This window comes from Salmo salar, chromosome ssa26, assembly GCF_905237065.1.
Source record: "Salmo salar chromosome ssa26, Ssal_v3.1, whole genome shotgun sequence".
NCBI classification, from domain to species: Eukaryota; Metazoa; Chordata; class Actinopteri; order Salmoniformes; family Salmonidae; genus Salmo; species Salmo salar.
Genome location: NC_059467.1, coordinates 31,539,720 through 31,559,851, shown reverse-complemented (window position 1 = coordinate 31,559,851; position 20,132 = coordinate 31,539,720). Strand labels below are relative to the sequence as shown.

The 20,132-nt window shown below is 41.7% G+C and overlaps 1 pseudogene; it reads left to right on the top strand.

Moving 5' to 3' along the window:
- The first annotated feature begins 5,424 nt into the window (after positions 1 to 5,424).
- On the top strand, positions 5,425 to 16,747 carry LOC106587715 (pro-cathepsin H-like; annotated as a pseudogene).
- Positions 16,748 to 20,132: the final 3,385 nt, after the last annotated feature.

The following is a 20,132-nucleotide window of genomic DNA, read 5'->3' as shown; positions in this document are numbered from 1 at the left end:
GTATTGCTGGTTTCCCTGGTGGAGATGAAGACCCATGCCCCTATACTGATGAGGCTTGTTACCCTATCTATTTTAAATGGCCCCTTCCTGTACAGAGGACCAGTGAACAACTTGCCTGTAGCTATGTCTAAATAACTACATAGCACCCAAAGTAGAGCACACTAAAAACAGGACAGACCACAAACCATTCAACCTTAACCCCTTAACTCCAACTCACCTCTCTCACTCAATGGCCTGTTCACTTTCTCTCTATTTCAATCCCTCTTTCTCTCAGCCCATTCTTTCTCTCTCAACCCCTCTCTCTCTCCGTCTCGCTCTCTCTTAATGTCTCTCCGTCCCCTCCCTCATCTCTCTCTGCGTCTCTCTCCCCATCTCCTGCTGCCATCAGAGGCTGTTGCTGAATAACAACAGCTATGCGCTCATCACACACTATCTGTCACACACACACACACATTACGAGTGATAGCTGGAAAGTGTGTTAGGCTGCTTTCAGAGAGTCAGTCTGTACCATACAGTGATGTGTAAATAAATCTCCTACAACTGTCAAACAGATGTCAACGTACACACGCAGATGCACATCGACACACGTCACATACACGTACACCGCACACAGTGGCGTTATGCACCTATTATTTTAGAGGGGGCACGAAATAAATGAGGAGGGGGGGACATCTTTCAGACACCTGAAACAGCTTTTTACTGCAATTGAGTGCAATAATCGATATGCCTAATTCTATGTAAAAAAATATATACACTATGTCTATTTTTCTGCATAGACTATTTAAGCATGCATCTTTACCTGTTGAATTGTCATTTTAATCAATGATGCACATTCATTCTTTATTAAGAACTTTTATGCCAGGAGTTGCCACACTGGTATATAGTATCAGAAGTCTAGAATTATAAGTCTATGAACTTCCCAAGTTTTGTATTTTCTAGCTGGCTATCTAAAGTCTTTTCTAGCTGGCTAACTAAAACAAACATAATAAAATTGCTAGGTGGCTAGTATTACAGAGAAACAACTAAACATTTCTGTTTTATTTATTCATCAAGAAGGAATCCATTTTTTACTTTACCTTAATTTAACTAGGCAAGTCAGTTAAGAACAAATTCTTATTTTCAATGGCAGCCTAGGAACAGTGGGTTAACTGCCTTGTTCAGGGGCAGAACGACAGATTTTTACCTTGTCACCTCGGGGATTCAATCTTGCAACCTTTCGGTTACTAATCCAACGCTCTAACCACTAGGCTACCTGCCGCGCCAACAGGCCACATAGCTTGATCAAATTAATTTACAAACATACCTCCTGGGAGTCCTGCCCATCGCCGGCAGCTAAAATCAAATCAAACGTTGTGTATGTCACTTGACACTCTCTCTCCTCTTCCACTGACAATACTGTCTGCATAAACTACATGCACTAGCGTCCTGCCTAGCATATCTTTGCTCTAGGGGGGAGGGTCCAGTCAATGTGCCCCCTTTCACAAAATACAACTGACAGATCTTTTAATAAATAATTATGAGAAAGCGTGGTCTTAAAAATTAAGTTTAGTAGTTAATTTTTCTGCAGAAAAATATATTATACATACATATTGAGTATACAAAACATTAAGAACACTCTTTCCATAACATAAACTGACCAGGTGAATCCAGGTGAAAGCTATGATTCCTTATTGATGTAACTCATTAAATCCACTTCAATCAGTGTAGATGAAGGGGAGACAGGTTAAAGAAGGATATTTAAGTCTTGAAACAATTGAGACATGGATTGTGCACAGTATGTGTACCATTCAGAGGGTGAATGGGCAAGACTAAAAATGTAAGTGCCTTTGAACAAGGTATGGTAGTAGGTGCCAGGCCACAGGCGCACCAGTTTGTGACAAGAACTGCAACGCTGCTGGGTTTTTAATGCTCAACATTTTCCCATGTGTATCAAGAATGATCCACCACCCAATAGACATCCAGCCAAATTGTGACAAATGTGGGATGCATTGGAGTTAACATGGGTCAGCATCCCTATGGAACGCTTTCGACACCTTGCAGAGAGGGGGTGCACACCATGTGGCTCTACAGGCCCAGGAATGAAGAACACTGGTCTATGTGGGTCTGAAATAGTGCAAACCATTGGAATAGGCTGTGATTTGGGACAGTCCATAGCCTCCCTGCTTCAGTATGAGTTAGTCATTAGTACAACTGACTAACATTTAACCAGACTGATGCAAGGAGCAGCATAACAAGCACATCCTCCATTCACTTTGCTGGATATTCCCTTCCTTTCTCTCTGTAGGGGGTTGAGACAGAGAGAGAGCGAGAGAGAGTCAGAGGATGGGCTGGCTGATTTACAGTGTTATTTTTCCCCAGGCCTCATCTCTCCTTCATTAATACAAACCTTAAACTGTCACACCCACAAACACACACAGTCTTGTATCTGACCTTATGGAGACACATAATTCAGTCCCATTCAAAATCCTATTTTCCCTAACCTGTAACCTTAACCTAAAAACCTAACCTTAACCCTAGCTCCTAACCTTAACCCTAATTCTAACCCTAACCCTAAACCCCCTAGAAATATAATTTGACCTTGTGGGGACCAACAAAATGTCTCCAGTTGGTCAAAAATCCGCACGCACATGCACGCGCACACACACAAGCGCACACGCACACACACACACACACACACACACACACACACACACACACACACACACACACACACACACACACACACACACACACACACACACACAGTGATGAAATATTAAAGTGCATGGGCCAGCAGGGAGACAACTACAGTGTTGAAGGAAAGATAACACACTCAATGATCATACTAATGATGAACACTTATAGAGTACAGCTGTGTGTGTGTGTGTGTGTGTGTGTGTGTGTGTGTGTGTGTGTGTGTGTGTGTGTGTGTGTGTGTGTGTGTGTGACGCTGTTCCTCCTTTCTATGTCTGCTCCTGGCAACAATCCTTATTTATTGATATTCTAGATGTTGATGACCTCCAGTGTACAAGCACTGTCCATAGGTAGGCTATAGGGATGAACACACCGCTCGTTGTACTAGCATGGTGCATCAGCATGGTGATATACATTCAGAAGGTATTCAGGCCTCTTTACTTTTTACACATTTTGTTACGTCACAGCCTTATTCTAAAATTGTTTAAATCCATATTTTTCCTCATCAATCTACACACAATACCCCATAATGACAAAGCAAAAACAGGTTTCCATTGATCATCCTTGAGATGTTTCTATAACTTCATTAGAGTCCATCTGTTGTAAATTCAATTGATTGGACATGATTAGGAAAGGCACACACCTGTCTATATAAGGTACCACAGTTGACAGTGCATGTCAGAGCAAAAACCAAGCCATGAGGTGAAAGGAATTGTCCGTAGAGCTCTGAGACAGGATTGTGTCGAGGCAGAGATCTGGGGAAGGGTACCAAAACATTTCTGCAGCATTGAAGGTCCCCAAGAAGACAGTGTCCTCCATCATTCTTAAATGGAAGAAGTTTGGAACCACCAAGACTCTTCTTAGAGCTGGCCGCCCAGTCAAACTGAGCAATCGGAGGAGAAGGCCTTGGTCAGGGAGGTGACCAAGAACCCGATGGTCCCTGTGACAGAGTTCCTGTGTGGAGATGGGAGAACCTTGCAGAAGGACAACCATCTCTGCCGCACTCCACCAATCAGGCCTTTATGGTAGTGGCCAGACAGAAGCCACTCCTCAGTAAAAGGCACATGACAGCCCACTTGAAGTTTGCCAAAAGGCACCTAAAGGACGCAGACCATGAGAAACAAGATTCTCTGGTCTGATGAAACCAAGATTGAACTCTTTGGCCTGAATGCCAAGCGTCAAGTCTGTTGGAAACCTGGCACCATCCCTACAGAGAAGCATGGTGGTGAAAGCATCATGCTGTGGGGATGTTTTTCAGAGGCAGGGACTGGGAGACTAGTCAGGTTTGAGGGAAAGATGAACGGAACAAAGTACAGAGAGATCCTTGATGAAAACTTGCTCCAGACTGCTCTGGACCTCAGACTGGGGTGAAGGTTCAGCTTCCAACAGGTCAATGACCCTAAGAACACAGCCAAGACAACGCAGGAGTGGCTTCAGGACAGTTCTCTGAATGTCCTTGGGTGGCCCAGCCAGAGCTCAGACTTTAACCCCATCGTACATCTCTGGAGAGACCTGAAAAATAGCTGTGCACCGACACTCCCCATCCAACCTGACAGAGTTTGAGAGGATCTGCAGAGAAGAATGGGAGAAACTCCCCAAATACAGGTGTGCCAAGCTTGTAGCGTCATACCCAAGAAGACTCGAGACTGTAATCGCTGCCAAAGGTGCTTCAACAAAGTGCTGAGTAAAGGGTCTGAATACTTATGTAAATGTCATAATGAAGATGTACATTTTTTTTATAAATTAGCAAAAATGTCTAAAAGCCTATTTTTGCGATGTCATTATGCGGTATTGTGTGCAGGTTGATGATTTGTATTTTTTTAATCCATTTTAGAATAAGGCTGTAACGTAACAAAATGTGGGAAAAATCAAGGGGTCTGAATACTTTACGAAGGCACTGTTTACCTGTAGCTCACCATATTTGAAGAGGTGATAATGACTGACTATCTAGGGTTCTGCACTAACACAATTACCTCCCACTCCACAGCCGAGTTGGTGAGAGAAGAGCAATGTTAATATGAATACGTAATTGGGAGTGGCTCTGTTGCAGAAGACACCGTTGCTCTTTTCAGTTCCATCATATCAGTTTTGCAGTGATATTATACTGCCATCTACAGGACTGATCTCTCATAGCAGGCTCTGATTTATAAGGAGTGCACGGTCCTCTTGTGGCCAAGTTTAAAAAGTTGAAACCATATGAGCTGAATATGACATTTTCATTAAAAATAAAATTCAAATTCTGCAAGCAATAATTTTCCATTTTAAATGATTCATCATTGACCCTAAGAAAGGACTGACAGAAGGACACACACAGAGTTAGAGATTCATTATGTTCTGGGCTGTGGACTGTGAATTTTGAATAATCAATACGGTTGTATAACAATAGTCTTTATTTTAACTGCCTAAAAGATATGAATGTGTGGCAGGGTATAAAGGTGTGTAAAGTTCTAATCTACAATTTTAAAGGCCCGATATAGACGTTTTATATAAATATTAAATAATTGGGTAACAATTAATTACCAGACTGGAATAGTTGTCCATTAAATGGTAATTTTGAATGCACTGGGCCTTTAATAAGTCTGTGATACTTGCAATTGTATTTTTATCTTCTCAGTAAGTGCACACTTTATTGACTTTGATGTTAATTATTTTGATGTGGGGTGGGAAATTAGGCATATTATGGTACTTACAAAAACTTTGATAACCGACCCTGCCACAAGGACACATGAATTAAATGGATGGGACACTCAAGTCATGTGATGCATTGGTTGCGAAAAACACGCGGAAGTATGGCGCTGTATACTGTTGCTTTTATTCTTGCTTTTTTGCATTTAGCCAGTTTAACACCCTTGTTTTTACCTGAAGGTAAGCATAACTCCCCTAATCTGTTTGTTGTTGATATCCCGCATCCCATTTGGACGCACCCATCGACGTGTGGAGGAAGAAACTAACTAAATGTCAAGTGCAACAAGCCATGCAGTGCAATGCAGATGAAAGCGGGTTTTGTGTGGACCGTTAACTCCACAAATTATGTTTCTGATCTTGATCTGGGCAGTTGACCAGACTGTATTTAATAAGCCTAATGAAAAAATAAAGATCATCATTAGGCTACCCAAATGAATAGCCTCACTTTAACCCGTCACTTTAACTATACATTCATGTACATACTACCTCAATTGGCCCAACCAACCAGTGCTCCCGCACATTGGCTAACCGGGCTATCTGCATTGTGTCCCACCACCCGCCAACCCCTCTTTTTACGCTACTGCTACTCTCTGTTCATCATATATGCATAGTCACTTTAACCATATCTACATACTACCTCAATCAGCCTGACTAACCGGTGTCTGTATGTAGCCTCGCTACTTTTATAGCCTCGCTACTGTATATAGCCTGTCTTTTTACTGTTGTTTTCTTTCTTTACTAACCTATTGTTTACATAATACCTTTTATTACACTATTGGTTAGAGCCTGTAAGTAAGCATTTCACTGTAAGGTCTACACCTGTTGTATTCGGCACACGTGACAAATAAACTTTGATTTGATTTATAGCGTATTACATTTAACATTTTACATTTAAGTCATTTAGCAGACGCTCTTATCCAGAGCGACTTACAAATTGGAAGAATGGGAGAAACTATTACATTGCATAAGACATGCAGCAGTGAAACAACAGTGACACATGCTATAGCCTACAATGTTTCCATTGCACAAAAAAGTGACCGTTTCAAACTTGTAACAATGTGACCATCAAAATCATAGGTCTAACTGATCGTGTTTGTGTTTGTATTCTTTTTTAATTTCTTTTTTTAAAGAGGAATATCACTTCAAACAATGGATGTTACAGGTATGTGAAACTGTGAAGGCTGTAATGTAAATCCATCACGTGTTATTTTTTAGGAAAGCAGATGACATACAGCAGCCTACATACCAGAGTTACTGTACACACAGTCATCTTGTTCCTTCCTGTAACAAATTAAAGCAGTAGGCCAAGACCTTCCTCAAATGTATTTGCTTGTCAGTATGAGGCTGTCATCTTTTGTTGACTGACTGCCTATACCTGTTTTTGTTATTACAGTATAATAAAGTCTATGATCTGGAGGAGTACTACCATCGCCTGGACATCTTCACTAGGCATAAGAGGAGAATCGACTATCATAATGCAGGGAAGCACACATTCTCAAGTAGGCTATGCATTTATTTATTTGAAATTATTTGTCAATTTCTTCCTGTTTTCCCAGTCACAACTTAACTCCCAATGTATTCATAATATAGCTTTATATACGTACAAGTATGATATCTTACCACTCTTGTAACTTTCCTTTTCTGAATCAGTTTTCTGACATGTTGTAACTTTCCTTTTCCCAGTGGGACTGAATCAGTTTCTGACATGTTGTAACTTTCCTTTTCCCAGTGGGACTGAATCAGTTTCTGACATGTTGTAACTTTCCTTTTCCCAGTGGGACTGAATCAAATCAAATCAAATGTATTTATATAGCCCTTCGTACATCAGCTGATATCTCAAAGTGCTGTACAGAAACCCAGCCTAAAACCCCAAACAGCAAGCAATGCATGTGAAAGAAGCACGGTGGCTATGAAAAACTCCCTAGGAAAAACTCCCTAGAAAGGCCAAAAACCTAGGAAGAAACCTAGAGAGGAACCAGGCTATGAGGGGTGGCCAGTCCTCTTCTGGCTGTGCAGGGTGGATATTATAACAGAACATGGTCAAGATGTTAAAATGTTCATAAATGACCACTATGGTCAAATAATAATAATCATAGTAGTTGTCGAGGGTGCAACAAGCACGTCCGGTGAACAGGTCAGGGTTCCATAGCCTCAGGCAGAATAGTTGAAACTGGAGCAGCAGCACGGCCAGGTGGACTGGGGACAGCAAGGAGTCATCATACCAGGTAGTCCTGAGGCATGGTCCTAGGGCTCAGGTCCTCCGAGAGAAAGACAGAAAGAGAGAATTAGAGAGAGCATATTTAAATTCACACAGGACACCGGATTAGACAAGAGAAATACTCCAGATGTAACAGACTGACCCTAGCCCCCCGACACATAAACTACTGCAGCATAAATACTGGAGGCTGAGACAGGAGGGATCAGAAGACACTGTGGCCCCATCCGATGATACCCCGGACAGGGCCAAACAGGCAGGATATAACCCCACCCACTTTGCCAAAGCACAGCCCCCACACCACTAGAGGGATGTCTCCAACCACCAACTTACCGTCCTAAGACAAGGCCGAGTATAGCCCACAACGATCTCCGCCATGGCACAACCCAAGGGGGGGCGCCAACCCAGACAGGAAGACCACGTCAGTGACTCAACCCACTCAAGTGACGCACCCCTCCCATGGACGGCATGGAAGAACGCCAGTAAGCCAGTGACTCAGACCCTGTAAAAGGGTTAGAGGCAGAGAATCCCAGTGGAAACAGGGGAACCGGCAAGGTAGAGACAGCAAGGGCGGTTCGTTGCTCCAGCCTTTCCGTTCACCTTCACACTCCTGGGCCAGACTATACTTAATCATAGGACCTACTGAAGAGATAAGTCTGCAGTAAAGACTTAAAGGTTGAGACTGAGTCTGCGTCTCTCACATTGGTAGGCAGACCATTCCATAAAAATGGAGCTCTATAGGAGAAAGCCCTACCTCCAGCCGTTTGCTTAGAAATTCTAGGGACAATTAGGAGGCCTGCGTCTTGTGACCGTAGCGTACGTGTAGGTATGTACGGCAGGACCAAATCGGAAAGATAGGTAGGAGCAAGCCCATGTAATGCTTTGTAGGTTAGCAGTAAAACCTTGAAATCAGCCCTTGCCTTAACAGGAAGCCAGTGAAGGGAGGCTAGCACTGGAGTAATATGATACATTTTTTTTGGTTCTAGTCAAGATTCTAGCAGCCGTATTTAGCACTAACTGAAGTTTGTTTAGTGCTTTATCCGCGTAGCCGGGAAGTAGAGCATTGCAGTAGTCCAGCCTAGAAGTAACAAAAGCATGGATTAATTTTTGGACAGAAAGTTTCTGATTTTTGCAATGTTACGTAGATGGAAAAAAGCTGTCCTTGAAACAGTCTTGATATGTTCTTCAAAAGAGAGATCAGGGTCCAGAGTAACGCCGAGGTCCTTCACAGTTTTATTTGAGACGACTGTACAACCATCCAGATTAATTGTCAGATTCAACAGAAGATCTCTTTGTTTCTTGGGACCTAGAACAAGCATCTCTGTTTTGTCTGAGTTTAAAAGTAGAAAGTTTGCAGCCATCCACTTCTTTATGTCTGAAACACAGGCTTCTAGCGAGGGCAATTTTGGGGCTTCACCATGTTTCATTGAAATGTACAGCTGTGTGTCGTCCGCATAGCAGTGAAATTTAACATTATGTTTTTGAATGACATCCCCAAGAGGTAAAATATATAGTGAAAACAATAGTGGTCCTAAAACGGAACCTTGAGGAACACCGAAATTTACAATTGATTTGTCAGAGGACAAACCATTCACAGAGACAAACTGATATCTTTCCGACAGATAAGATCTAAACCAGGCCAGAACATGTCCATGTAGACCAATTTGGGTTTCCAATCTCTCCAAAAAAATGTGGTGATCGATGGTATCAAAAGCGGCACTAAGATCTAGGAGCACGAGGACAGATGCAGAGCCTCGGTCTGACGTCATTAAAAGGTCATTTACCACCTTCACAAGTGCAGTCTCAGTGCTATGATGGGGTCTAAAACCAGACTGAAGCGTTTCGTATACATTGTTTGTCTTCAGGAAGGCAGTGAGTTGCTGTGCAACAGCTTTTTCTAAAATTTTTGAGAGGAATGGAAGATTCGATATAGGCCGATAGTTTTTTTTATAATTTCTGGGTCAAGATTCGGCTTTTTCAAGAGAGGCTTTATTACTGCCACTTTTAGTGAGCTTGGTACACATCCGGTGGATAGAGAGCCGTTTATTATTTTCAACATAGGAGGGCCAAGCACAGGAAGCAGCTCTTTCAGTAGTTTAGTTGGAATAGGGTCCAGTATGCAGCTTGAGGGTTTGGAGGCCATGATTATTTTCATCATTGTGTCAAGAGATATAGTACTAAAACACTTTAGTATCTCCCTTGATCCTAGGTCCTGGCAGAGTTGTGTAGACTCAGGACAATGGAGCTTTGGAGGAATACCCAGATTTAAAGAGGAGTCCGTAATTTGCTTTCTAATGATCATGATCTTTTCCTCAAAGAAGTTCATAAATTTATTACTGCTGAAGTGAAAGCCATCCTCCATTTGCGAAGGCTGCTTTTTAGTTAGCTTTGCGACAGTATCAAAAAGACATTTCTGATTGTTCTTATTTTCCTCAATTAAGTTGGAAAAATAGGATGATCGAGCAGCAGTGAGGGCTCTTCGATACTGCACAGTACTGTCTTTCCAAGCTAGTCGGAAGACTTCCAGTTTGGTGTGGCGCCATTTCCGTTCCAATTTTCTGGAAGCTTGCTTCAAAGCTTGTGTATTTTCTGTATACCAGGGAGCTAGTTTCTTATGACAGATGTTTTAAATTTTTAGGGGTGCAACTGCATCTAGGGTATTGCGCAAGGTTAAATTGAGTTCCTCGGTTAGGTGGTTAACTGATTTTTGTCCTCTGACGTCCTTGGGTAGGCAGAGGGAGTCTGGAAGGGCATCAAGGAATCTTTGGGTTGTCTGAGAATTTATAACACGACTTTTAATGCTCCTTGGTTGGGGTCTGAGCAGATTATTTGTTGCGATTGCAAACGCAATAAAATGGTGGTCCGATAATCCAGGATTATGAGGAAAAACATTAAGATCCACAACATTTATTCCATGGGACAAAACTAGGTCCAGAGTATGACTGTGGCAGTGAGTAGGTCCAGAGACATGTTGGACAAAACCCACTGAGTCGATGATGGCTCCGAAAGCCTTTTGGAGTGGGTCTGTGGACTTTTCCATGTGAATGTTAAAGTCACCAAAAATTGGAATATTATCTGCTATGACTACAAGATCCGATAGGAATTCAGGGAACTCAGTGAGGAACACTGCATATGGCCCAGGAGGCCTGTAAACAGTAGCTATAAAAAGTGAGTGAGTAGGCTGCATAGATTTCATGACTAGAAGCTCAAAAGACGAAAACGTTCATTGTTTTTTTTTTTTGTAAATTGAAATTTGCTATCGTAAATGTTAGCAACACCTCCGCCTTTGCACGGGGGGTATGGTCACTAGTGTAACCAGGGGGTGAGGCCTCATTTAACACAGTAAATTCATCAGGCTTAAGCCATGTTTCAGTCAGGCCAATCACATCAAGATTATGATCAGTGATTAGTTCATTGACTATAACTGCCTTGGAAGTGAGGGATCTAACATTAAGTAGCCCTATTTTGAGATGTGAGATATCACAATCTCTTTCAATAATGGCAGGAATGGAGGAGGTCTTTATACTAGCGAGATTGCTAAAGTGAACACCGCCATTTTTAATTTTGCCCAACCTAGATCGAGGCACAGACACGGTCTCAATGGGGAAAGCTGAGCTGACTACGCTGACTGTGCTAGTGGCAGACTCCACTAAGCTGGCAGGCTGGCTAACAGCCTGCTGCCTGGCCTGCACCCTATTTCATTGTGGAGCTAGAGGAGTTAGAGCCCTGTCTATGTTCGTAGATAAGATGAGAGCACCCCTCCAGCTAGGATGGAGTCCTTTCCTTTTCCCAGTGGGACTGAATCAGTTTTCTGACATGTTGTAACTTTCCTTTTCCCAGTGGGACTGAATCAGTTTTCTGACATGAGCTTTGCAGAGTTCAGGAAGACTTTCCTCCTGACAGAACCTCAGGTACAGCTGTGAAATGTAATTACTAAAATGTGATCCTGTAGTTAACCCCAATTATAAGTCTACGAGCTTCCCTGATATGAGATAGCCTAATCAATAGTAACTGTTCTTACATTTATCTTCATCAGAACTGCTCTGCCACCAAAGAGTCACATCAGCAGCCATGGGCCATATCCTGGTTCTGTGGACTGGAGAGAGAAGGCTAACTATGTGTCACCTGTCAAATATCAGGTACTACGTTTCCCTCATAGGCAAAATATACTGAGTGTACAAAACATTAAGAACACCTTCCTAATATTGAGTTGCACCCCCCCTGTTTTGCCCTCAGAACAGCCTCAATTCATCGGGGCATGGACTCTACAAGGTGTCGAAAGCGTTTCACAGGGATGCTGGCCCATGTTGACTCCAATGGTTCCCACAGTTGTGTCAAGCTGGCTGAATGTCCTTTGGGTGGTGGACCATTCTTGATACACATGGGAAACTGTTGAGCGTGACACCATACCCCATTCAAAGGAACTTCAATCTTTTGTCTTGCCAATCCACCTTCCGAATGGTACACATATACAATCCATGTCTCAAGGCTTAAAAATCCATCTTTAACCTGTCTCCTGCCCTTCATCTACACTGATTGAAGTGGATTTTACAAGTGACATCAATAAGGGATCAAAGTTTTGACCTGGATTCACCTGGTCAGTCTGTCATGGAAAGAGCAGGTGTTCATAATATTTGTACTCAGTGTATATTCACAACAACATGACCAAGTCATTTTCTGATGGATTGGCTGTTTGCGGGCGAGTGAAAAAGATAAAAGCGGCTATACATTTATGACTGCGCTGTGTTGATATCATGTTGAGTCAGTGTGCTATTGTTGTGTCCTAAGGGTCACTGTGGAAGCTGCTGGACCTTCTCCACTACCGGCTGTCTTGAGTCTGTGACGGCTATAGCTACTGGAAAACTCCCAGTTCTGGTGAGAACTAGCTCTATTTCTCTTGTATTTTCTACGGTGTCACACTGTTTCACAATGTTTTTGGCAGTCAACCTACTATGTTCCCCTGTATGGTTTCGTATGAAGCGGTACAATAGAAAGAAATGGGTTACTGTAGTTGAATTGGTTGTTGAATGGTTGTTGGTAATAGCCTTATCTGTGAGTTATCATCCTATATTTTCCAGTCTGAGCAGCAACTGGTGGACTGTGCTCAAGACTTCAACAATCATGGATGTATGGGGTTGGTGGGCCTTCAGTACCATCTTAAAATCACATGAGCTTATCACTCCTGTCCTGCATGTGACTTCTATGCCTCCTGATACATACTGTAGCTATCTGTCTACAAAAACAGCATTCAGATACTGTAATGTATTGGTTTCAGGGGACTCCCAAGGCAGGCGTTTGAGTATGTTAAATACAACAACGGACTCATGACCAAAGATGACTATCCTTACACGGAACATGTATTTATTTATAAATTGTTCTTAGTGTAAAAAAGGAAAACGTTAATAACACTTGTATTTAATCCTTATGACTCACTTGTTTGGATTACTCACTATATACTTCTTTATCCCAACTACTTTTTTTAGGATGGGTCTTGCAATTTCAAGCCCGAGTTGGCAGCTGCCTTCGTGAAAGATGTTGTCAACATAACAAGTGTGAGAGACTAAAACTAAACGTTTTACAACCTCTGCATCTGTCCTAAACATTGTTTTCTTGGTCAGCAATTAATATGTTGTTCTGTCTTCCCCCCTCTAACAGTATGACGAAAAGGGCATGGTTGATGCTGTGGCCAGACTGAACCCAGTCAGCTTTGGATATGAAGTGACTGATGATTTCCTCCACTACAAAGATGGTGTGTACAGCAGGTGAGAGTAAGCCCAGTACACTCCGTTGTTCCTTATCACTCCCACTTCACAATAAATGTTGGGTGGCAGGATTAAAGAGCTTTGTGGGAATTGAATTGTGAACCTCCAAATCTTATCAAATATTGTGTGGAAGGTAGAAGACTGTACTTATGAGCCATACAATGTTGCAGTAGAACATTTTCATGAGCTGTAAAGCTCCTTGCCGTTCACATAAGGTATACAAACTGCACATTTGACCCTCTATTACAATTAATTAACATGTCCTCCATGTGTTTTATAAAGTATTCTTTGTTTGTACTAGCACTGCGTGTAAGAACACTACAGACAATGTGAACCATGCTGTACTGGCAGTGGGATATGGTGAAAAGAATAGCAGTCCATATTGGATCGTGAAAAACTCCTGGGGCACCAACTGGGGAATGGATGGGTAAATAAATAAAAAATATTCAGTGCTGTTGAACTTCCTTTTTTACAAATGATAACTATATAGATGCTTCATGAACACAGATCAGCTATTGAACACCCAGACATTGTAGGACACGTATACTGCAAGATAGCTGTCTATCTTCTTTTAGGTTGAAATTATACTGAACAAAAGTATAAACACAACATGCAACAATTTCTGTTTGTCACGGCTGTCTGAAGAATGGGACCAAAGCGCAGCGTGTGTATCATTCCACATTTTATTTTCACTGTGAAACTATGCAAGATATACAAATAAACTAAAGAACAGAAACAACAAACCGTGACAAAAAGGTGCAACATACACTAACTCAAAAGCAATCTCCCACAAACCCAGGTGGGATAAATAACTACTTAAGTATGATCTCCAATTAGAGACAACGATGACCAGCTGCCTCTAATTGGAGATCATCCCCCCAAAAAAACAACACAGAAATACAAAACTAGAACATAACATAGAAAATCTAAACTACAAAAAAAACCTGTCACGCCCTGACCTACTCTACCATAGAAAATAACAGCTTTCTATGGTCAGGAGGTGACAATGTTTTTACTGAGTTACAGTTCATATTAGGAAATAAGTCAATTGAAATAAATTCATTAGGCCCTAATCTATGGATTTCACATGACTGGGCAGGGGTGCAGCCTTGGAGGGCATAGGTCACCCATTTGGCAGCCAGGCGCACCCAGCCAATCATAATGTTACAGACAGATATACATTACATAGACATTACTGCAGTCAGCATGCCAATTGCACGCTCCCTCAAAACTATTACACTGAACAAAAATTCACATTTTAAAAAGTGGCCTTTTATTTTCCCCAGCACAAGGTGCACCTGTGTAATGATCATTCTGCTTAATCATCTTCTTGATATGCCACACCTGTCAGGTGGATGGATTATCTTGGCAAAGGAGAAATTCTCACTAACAGGAATGTAAACAAACTTGTGCACAGAATTTGAGAGAAATAAGCTTTTTGTGCATATGGAACATTTCTGGGATTTTTTTACTTAATCTTATGAAACATGGGACCAACACTTTACATGATGCATTTATTATTATTTTTTTATTATTATTTGTATTGTTTTTAACCCCTTATTCTTCCCAATTTCGTGGTATCCAATTGGTAGTTACAGTCCTGTCTCATCACTGCAACTCCTGTACGGACTCGGGAGAGGCGAAGGTTGAAAGCCGTGAGAACCTAACCAAGCCGCACTGCTTCTTGACACAATGCCCACTTAACCCGGAAGCCAGCTGCACCAATGTGTCGGAGGAAACACCAAACACCTGGTGACTGTGTCAGCGTGCACTGCTCCCAGGCCCACCACAGGAGTCGCTAGTGCGCGATGGGACAAGGACATCCCTGCCGGCCAAACCCTCCCCTAACCCGGACGACACTGGGCCAACTGTGCGCTGCCCCATGGGTCTCCCGTTCGCTGCCGGCTGTGACAGAGCCTGGACTCGAACCCAGAATCTCTAGATGCATTTGTATTTTTGCTCAGTGTAATAGTTTTGAGGGAGCGTGCAATTGGCATGCTGACTGCAGGAATGTCCAGAGCTGTTGCCAGAGAATTGAATGTTAATTTCGCTACCATAAACCGCCTCCAACATCATTTTAGAGAATTTGGCAGAACTTCCAACCTGCCACACAACTGCAGACCACGTGTATGGTATTGTGTGGGCGGTTTGCTGATATCAACGTGAACAGAGTGCCCCATGGTGGCGGTGGGGTTATGGTATGGGCAGGCATAAGCTACAACAAATACAATTTAATTTTATCAATGGTAATTTGAATGCACAGAAATACCGTGACGAGATCCTGAGGCCCATTCTTCCGCCGCCATCAACTCATGTTTCAGCATGATAATGCATGACCCCATGTCGCAGGGATCTGTACACAATTCCTGGAAAATGTCCCAGTTCTTCCATGGCCTGCATACTCACCAGACATGTCACCAATTGAGCATGTTTGGGATGCTCTGGATCGACATGTATGACAGCGTGTTCCAGTTCCCACCATTATCCAGAAACTTCACACAGCCATTGTAGAGGAGTGGGACAACATTCCACAGGCCACAATCAACAGCCTGATCAACTCTATGCGAATGAGATGTGTCGCGCTGCATGATGCAAATGTTGGTCACACCAGATACCAGATTTCTGATCCACACCCCTACTTTTTCTTTTAGGTATCTGTGACCTACAGATGCATATCTGTATTCCCAGTCATGTGAAATCCATAGATTAAGGCCTAATGAATTTATTTAAAGTTGATTGATTTCCTTATATGAATCTTTGAAAATGTTGTATGTTGTGTTTATATTTGTTTGGTATAGCTTACAAAATATATTTTGTATTTCCTCCTCAGATATTTCCTAATAGAACGAGGGAGGAACATGTGTGGACTGGCAGCCTGCTCCTCTTATCCTCTCCCCCCGGTGTGATGTAACGGGAACTCAGAAGAGAAGAAGAGAACGCCACAGTCAGAGTCTTCAGCTACAGTATGAGAACTCAGGAAAAACAGGATACATTTTCTCATTCAGAGGACAGGAGTGAGCATCTCCGTGTTATTTGCATGGACATGTTTGTAAGAACTGTAGTTATACTGTTACAATGTGAGTTTTACATTTTCCAAGTTACTTATTTTAAATTAATGATAACTTTATCGTATTATGAAGGTTTGTACTGTATATGGTATGTGGCTGGTCATGGTTAGTTAGTAGGCAATGACTGGGTAGTGAGAGTTTTTGAATCGTGTGCTTATGTGGCAACATATTGCTCTGGTTTTGAGTGTGTAAGAGATCCTAGTTAGTTCTGTAGTTGCCTACTGTCACAAAAGCATCACCAATATTTTAGCTTCTCTTGATTTGACATTTTGGTTAGTGTTATTTTCTTTAGAGGTTTGTACTAGGCATATTTTGTGTATTTTAGACTGATGCTGCTGAGGGTTACTTTTTTTGCATGTAGTTTTGTGGTTTTGTAAAAAAATAAATATATATACAGTACCAGTCAAAAGTTTGGACACACTTACTCATACTTTATTTGTACTATTTTCTACATTGTAAAATAATAGTGAAGAAAAACTATGAAATAACACATATGGAATAATATAGTAACCAAAAAAAGTGTTAAACAAATCAAAATATATTTTAGATTCTTCAAAGTAGCAACCCTTTGCCTTGATAACAGCTTTGCACACTCTTGGCATTCTCTCAACCAGCTTCATGAGGTAATCATCTGGAATGCTTTTCCAACAGTCTTGAAGAAGTTCCCACATATGCTGAGCACATGTTGGGTGCTTTTTCTTCACTCTGCGGTCCAACTCATCCCAAACCATCTCAATTGGGTTGAGGTCGGGTGATTGTGGAGGCCAGGTCATCTGATGCAGACCTCCATCACTCTCCTTCTTGGTTAAATAGCCCTTACACAGCCTGGAGGTGTGTTTTGGGTCATTGTCCTGTTGAAAAACAAATTCCCACTAAGCGCAAACCAGATGGGATGGCGTATCGCTGCAGAATGCTGTGGTAGCTATGCTGGTTAAGTGTGCCTTGAATTCTAAATAAATCACAGACAGTGTCACCAGCAAAGCACCCCACACCTCATCCTCCATGCTTCACAGTGGGAACCACACATGGGGAGATCATCCATTCACCTACTCTGCGTCTCACAAAGACACAGCGGTTGGAAACAAAAATCTCAAATTTGGAGTTGTCAGACCAAAGGACAGATTTCCACCAGTCTAATGTCTATTGCTCGTGTTTCTTGGCCCAAGCAACTCTCTTCTTATTGATGTACTTTAGTAGTGGTTTCTTTGCAGCAATTCGACCATGAAGGCCTGATTCACACAGTCTCTTCTGATGTTGAGATGTGTCTGTTACTTGAACTCTGTAGCATTTGTTTATTTGGGCTGCAATCTGATGTGCAGTTAATTGCCGATTTCTGAGGCTGGTAACTAATGAACTTGTACTCTGTAGCAGAAGTACAGTGGGGGAAAAAAGTATTTGATCCCCTGCTGATTTTGTACATTTGCCCACTGACAAAGAAATGATCAGTCTATAATTTTAATGGTAGGTTTATTTGAACAGTGAGAGACAGAATAACAACAACAACAAAATCCAGAAAAACGCATGTCAAAAATGTTATAAATTGATTTGCATTTTAATGAGGGAAATAAGTATTTGACCCCTCTACAAAACATGACTTAGTACTTGTGGCAGTGAGTCGGTCCAGAGACATGTTGGACAAAACCCACTGAGTCGATGATGGCTCCGAAAGCCTTTTGGAGTGGGTCTGTGGACTTTTCCATGTGAATATTAAAGTCACCAAAAATTAGAAGATTATCTGCGATGACTACAAGGTCCGATAGGAATTCAGGGAACTCAGTGAGGAACGCTGCATATGGCCCAGGAGGCCTGTAAACAGTAGCTATAAAAAGTGATTGAGTAGGCTGCATAGATTTCATGACTAGAAGCTCAAAAGACGAAAACGTCGTCGTTGTTGTTTTTTGGGTAACTGATTTAGCTCCTATTGATGATAGTAGTATCTGCGGACAGGGGGTGTTTTGTTAAGAGCCCCAACACTTGCTCTAAACATTAACTCATGGCTTGCGGTACGTTTTTGAAAACACAAGGAACGTATATTTCATATCGGCAAGGAAAAAAAATATAATAATACAAACGTTAAATTACAACACACCTTCAAAGGGTTAGTGTTCCCACACAGCCATATCTCCATGTTATATCACTTATTTATGGAAGACATAGGTGGCCACATTGTGCTAATTAACTATCTAGTGTTCTGTGAACACCTGTGTTTAAGCTTAACTGGGGAGGACGTGTAGTTTGTCAACTAGAGGCACACAGCTTGTGGATCTGTTCCAAACTGCTACAGTAAGGTGTGTATTTTTATTGAAAGACGCTTTCTCGCTCCACGAAAGATAAGGGGCATATCAGCATATATTCCCGAAAACCGTTTTGAGAGCGAAGATTATTGAAGTTTCTAAACATTAAAACATAACATCAGAATTGTAGTTCGGATGTAGCCAACAGTGGGCGAATGTAACGGCTGAAAACACTACACACAGAGAAGGGTTTGCAAGAGCTAATATGTAGCTATCTATTGCAAAACCTTCTCAGTATGTTTTCAGCGGTTACATTTGAAGATATCGTTAAAAGGCGCTAAAGCAGTTAGCGTCTATGAATGGGGTAAGATATACTGTAGCTAACGTTAGTGACAAGCAATCATAACTTAATTGTACAAACATTGGGTTTGTTATGTATGGACTGGTGCCCTGGGTGGGTGGAGATCAATGAAATGGTAGGTTGCAATGACTGTAATGTACCATAACCACCAACACGAGACCTGGGACCAGCATGCGTTGTTTTATCTAATTTGTCTCTCCTCAACAGACATCGAGAAGCAGCTGATTAGCGCCAAAGATTATCTATCGCTGACTATTTGGGTTTCCACTAGATAGCGCAGTCAGAATTGGCAATATCGTAAAAATGTATGAAAATAATTATTCGCTTTTTGTTATTAATTTAAGGTTAGCATTGCTGCTAATGTTAGGTTTAAAATAAGATTTTAAAGGTCGACTTTGGGCACGAAAAACCATCTACCTGCCCTTTATTCAATTTTTAACAGAAATGGGGTTTGCCTTTGGTGGTTCATCGACGTCATGTGCGCAGCGACCGAAGCTAGTTCGTTAGCTATGTTAGCCAGTAACTCAGTATTAGTTTACGTCATTTCACATAATTTGTTTTTGGACGTAAACTGTAGAGATCGATAAGAAAGCACTTCTGTAGCCGAAAATCTTATTCATATGTGTTTTGTTTTTAAGAATTAAATTACCTGAAATGATGGTGAATTGACCTTTAAAACTTTGTGGCTGTAGTAACTACTGACGACCGTCTATTCGCCCATCCGTGGTTTCCACTAGCTTCTTTATTCACAAAGTTGGATTCCAGTCAGATTCCACAGCCACAGTCAAAATTGGCTACAAAAATGTGCTTTCCGTCATAATTCTAAGGTTAGGTATGAGGTTAGCAGTCCATGGTTAGCTTTAAAATCACATTTTAAGAAGATAAATTGTAGAAATGGGCGGATATTATAACTTTGTGGTTATAGAAGCTAGTGATGCCCCATCTTCGTCTCTGCTAGCGCTCATGTGAGATATGTTTCCAGGTTCTGAGATTACTTTTTATGCAGTCACATTACTGTAGTATTGTAAATTCCCCGCCCATGTGCACCTGAAGTTTCCTTGGGCACCTAACTAGCATTCTTCCCCAGACCTCCAGCCTTATCGGAGCTATCTAGCTGAAGATACCACTGTGCTA